This window comes from Pristiophorus japonicus, chromosome 24, assembly GCF_044704955.1.
Source record: "Pristiophorus japonicus isolate sPriJap1 chromosome 24, sPriJap1.hap1, whole genome shotgun sequence".
Taxonomy (NCBI): domain Eukaryota; kingdom Metazoa; phylum Chordata; class Chondrichthyes; family Pristiophoridae; genus Pristiophorus; species Pristiophorus japonicus.
In genome coordinates this window covers 32,919,061-32,923,660 of record NC_092000.1, presented here as the reverse complement: position 1 = coordinate 32,923,660, position 4,600 = coordinate 32,919,061, and the positions used below count along the sequence as shown (strand labels likewise).

At 49.1% G+C, this 4,600-nt stretch overlaps 1 pseudogene; it reads right to left on the bottom strand.

Annotated features, from left to right (window-relative positions):
- Nucleotides 1–3,581: 3,581 nt before the first annotated feature.
- LOC139238048 (U2 spliceosomal RNA) lies at nucleotides 3,582–3,785 on the bottom strand (annotated as a pseudogene).
- Between the last annotated feature and the right edge of the window lie 815 nt (nucleotides 3,786–4,600).

Sequence of the window (4,600 nt, the reverse complement as noted above, 5' to 3'; positions counted from 1 at the left end):
CTGGCTGTGGACCCTTTCCCTGCGGTAAGACCAACTCACTACACGTGATACTCACGCCATTCTCAGCATCGTGGATGCTCCAGAGCGAATCCACCCTCAGCTCCAACTCCGCAACGCGGACAGTCAGGAGCTGGAGGTGGATACACTTCCCGCGCACGTAGTCATCAGGGACACCGGAAGTGTCCCTGAGTTCCCACATGGTACAGGAGGAGCATAACACCCGACCGAGCTCTCCTGCCATGACTTAACCCTTAGATACACTTAAATTGGCAACAACAATGTTAAAAGTTACTGACTAATATAAGAAGAAAAAGAAAAACTACTCACCAATCACCAGCCAATCACTTACCCCCTAGGCTGTGACGTCACCTTTGTTTCTTTCTTTGCCTTCTCCCTGTAGCTGCACCGGTACGCCTCTCGCCAACCCCGGACTCGCACTGCTCCGAGCTCCCGCCTCCTCGACTGACTGCTCGAACTGCCTGACTCCCGCTGGCCTTTATAGGCCTCTCGGCGACCCCGGACTCGCGCTGCTCCGAGCTCCCGCCTCCTCGACTGACTGCTCGAAATGTCTCATCCGAAAGACAGCACCTCCGTGTGTGCCCCTAGATTTACGTGCTCCAGTCCCTGGAGTGGGGCTTGAACCCACAATCTTCTGACTCAGGCGAAAGTGCTGCCCACTGAGCCACTGTGCACTCGTGAGCGACCATCCCCACCTCCGACTGTACGATGGAGGGAAGGTAATTGATGAAGTAGCTGAAGATGGTTGGGCCGATTATACTGCCCTGTAGAACTCCTGCAGGGATGTCCTGGGGGTGTGATGATTGTGTTACCTTTGTGCTGGGTATGACTCCAGCCAGTCGAGTTTTCCATTTGATTCCCATTGAGTTTAGTTTTACTTGGGCTCCTTGATGTCAAGAGCAGTCACTCTCACCTCACCTCTGGCTTTTGACAAGGTCTCACACAAGAAATTGGTGTGCAAAATTAAAGCACATGGTATTGGGGGTAAGGTATTGACGTGGATAGAGAACTGGGTGGCAGACAGGAAGCAGAGAGTCAGAATAAACGGGTCCTTTTCAGAATGGCAGGCAGTGACCAGTGGGGTGCCGCAGGGCTCAGTGCTGGGACCCCAGCTACTAACAATATACATCAATGATTTAGATGAAAGAATTGAATGTAATATCTCCAAATTTGCAGATGACACTAAGCTGGGTGGCGGTGTGAGCTATGAGGAAGCTGCAGGGTGACTTGGACAGGTTAGGTGAGTGGGCCAATGCATGGCAGATGCAGTATAATGTGGATAAATGTGAGGTTATCCACTTTGGTGGCAAAAACAGGAAGACAGAATATTATCTGAATGGTGACAGATTAGGAAAAGGGGAGGTGCAGCGAGACCTGGGTGTCATGGTACATCAGTCATTGAAGTTTGGCATGCAGGTACAGCAGGCGGTGAAGAAGGCAAATGGCATGTTGGCCTTCATAGCGAGGGGATTTGAGTATAGGAGCAGGGAGGTGTTACTGCAATTGTACAGGGCCTGAGTGAGGCCTCACCTGGAATATTGTGTTCAGTTTTGGTCTCCTAACCTGAGGCCAGTTCGTTAGCTATATTCAAAAGGGAGTTAGATATGGCCCTTACAGCCAAAGGGATCAAGGGGTTGGAGAGAAAGCAGGAAAGGGATACTGAGGTTGAATGATCAGCCATGATCTTATTGAATGGCGGTGCAGGCTCGAAGGACCGAATGGCCTACTCCTGCACCTAATTTCTATGTTTCTATGTTTCAGCTCTTTTGTCAATGTTTGGACCAAGGCTGTAATGAGGTCTGAAGCCAAGTGGTCCTGGCAGAAGCCAAACTGGGCATCGGTGAGCAGGTTATTGGTGAGTGAGTGCTACTTGTTGCACTGTCGGTGACACCTTCCATCACTTTGCTGACGATTGAGAGTAGACTGATGGGGCAGTAATTGGCCGGATTGGATTTGTCCTGCTTTTTGTGGACAGGACATACCTGGGCTGTTTTCCACATTGTTGGGTAGATGCCAGTGTTGCAGCTGTACTGGAACAGCTTGGGGAGGTGAGGCTTCAGCCTTGTCTTTTGCACTCACGTGCTGGGCTCTGCCATCATTGAGGATGGGTACATTCATGGAGCCTCCTCCTCCCGTTCATTGCTTAATTGTCCAGCACCATTCACTGCAGGATGTGGCAGGATTGCAGAGCTTTGATCTGACCCATTGATTGTGGGATCACTTAGCACTGTCTATAGCATGCTGCTTCCGCTGTTTAGCGTGCATGTAGTCCTGTGTTGCAGCTTCCCCAGGTTGGTACCTCATTTTTAGTGACACCTGGTGCTGCTCCTGGAATGTGGTAATGGTAGAGTGAGGTATATGCCGGGCCATGAGGTTACAGATTGTGGTGGAATACCTGGGGCCCAGATAGCACAACTTGGTGATTTACTCAACCAGAACCTTGTCAAGTGCTGCTCTGCGTGAATTCTTGGCAGCTGTGGTTAGTGTGGGAGTGCCTCAGTTGTGGTTGTTGTTTGGTATGATGCTGAACCTCTTCTGGGCCATACCTTGCTGCAGTCTCCAATGTCTGCTCCCGCACATTCCAGTAGCCACTAAATGATTTTGTGAACAAATTTGCGCTGTACAAAAAAAAAACAGGCGGCTTAATATGCTCACTCGGAAAGTGACATGTATTACGCAGGGTGAGTGCAGAAATAATGAAATAATACTCAGCGCTAATGTCGTGAGATACCACTTTTTAAAAGTCCCACCTTACCCTGGGACTCTTTCCTCAATTAAATCTGGGTGAGTGTGTTACAGATTGGTGATAGTTAAGAAATCCATTTTGCACAAAATAATTACTTATGGTATATACTTTCTACTAGATTTTATTGAAAAAGAAAGGGCTGGATTTTTGGTTCTGGTCATTTTGGGGCACTAATGGTGGCGGGGCGGTAAAGTTTGTGCCCGGGAACAGTTTGCGCCTCAGTCAGCAAAATTCCGCCTGAGTGTGGGACGGAGTGCTAAAGGAGACGTTACGCACCTCTCTCAGGGCGCTCGGCCGGCTGAGCAAGGGAAAATCCCCAGCTAAAGAGCCGGCCTAGGAGAGCCCTGAGAGAGGTTTTCTGTGGGGAAAACATCCCACCTAAAAACACAACAAACATTCCCAATACCTTAAACACCCGACAATAATCTACGTCGCAGAAATAAAACTAAACCATCGAACTTACCTCATTCACCAATTCCATCACTCACGACCGCCGGGACAGCTCTGACACGACGTGCTACGGGGTGCTATCGGGTGAGCACACAAGTTTCATCGCGCAGTCGAAAGTGGGGGTGTTGCACGCTGGCTCGACGCTCCCGGGCAGTGTTGCTCTGCACCCCCGCAAAACCGCCAATTAATTTCCTGGCGGGACGCAGGGAGCTGGCTGCCTGGAACCCATTTTTTTTTTATTTATTTTTTTTTTTTTAATAAATTCGTAGCCAATCTTTCCAATTCTTTGTCAAATCACAAACGCCAGAGGTCACCTTGCACACATCAAGGATCACTCTGCGCCAATGCTCTTAGCCAAAAGGCCTAGAGCCACTGCACCGTTCCTGGAAGTACTGCAATACCAGGTTCGTGCCATGGAGGTGGATGGGTCAGGCCCCCCACACACCTCCTGTTTCCAAAAAGCATAGGAGAACCACCTTCCTGATCCAGGGAGAACCACTTTGGGGTCATGGTTACTCCCCTGTCAGGTCAGTTACGCATGATCTTAGCCAAAAGGCTGCCTGGATACCATTACCGCCCCTCCGGGCGCGAACAGGGGCGTCAACAGAGCGAGAATCCAGCCCAAAGACTTGCAATTATATAGTACCTTTCACAACCACCAAACGCCCAAAGCGCTACACAGCCAATGGAGTACGTTTTAAAGGTGTAGTCACTGTTGTAACATAAGAAACATTATAGCAATTCTGTAGTTACACCTTAAATTGAAAGACTGACAGTGTCTCTCTGCCAAAGGTTATTGCAGCAGCCACAAAGGATAAGTTGGCACATTGTTCACACTGACATTTGCTTTATCACTTGAAACTGGAGGCTCAGTATTGTTGTTTTGGGAGCTTGTCTCCTTTATATCACTGACCGTAAAACTCTCATGCCTTTCTGTACAACCCAGCACCATAAGACGTGAGAATGGAGATTGAGAGCGGGAGAAGAGTCATGGAGGAAGTGATGTAATGGCCTTTTAGCCAAGCTTAAAAGCAAGACCATTATCCTGTGAGTTGGGAGATGAAGAGGGTTGACATCTGGAGGCTACAATGTGTGCATCCTCAGTGACCGATGTTATCTCGACTGATACAACTCCACCAAGCTCACTCGTGGCCAGCATCAGAGTCCTGCCTGCCTGGTGATCAGTTTTATTGGGGAGTTTCTCCAGGATCTGCCACAGACATCATAGAGCCCACCCAATCCCACACTCCCAGGGTCTTAGTTCCAGGGTGGACTTCCATTTCCCTGGACCTATTTCCATAAAGAATTAAACTGATGGGTTTGGGTTTACTTCTGCACATAATCTGTTTTCTTTTTCCTTCTCCTCCAATTTGGACCCCCTCCTCC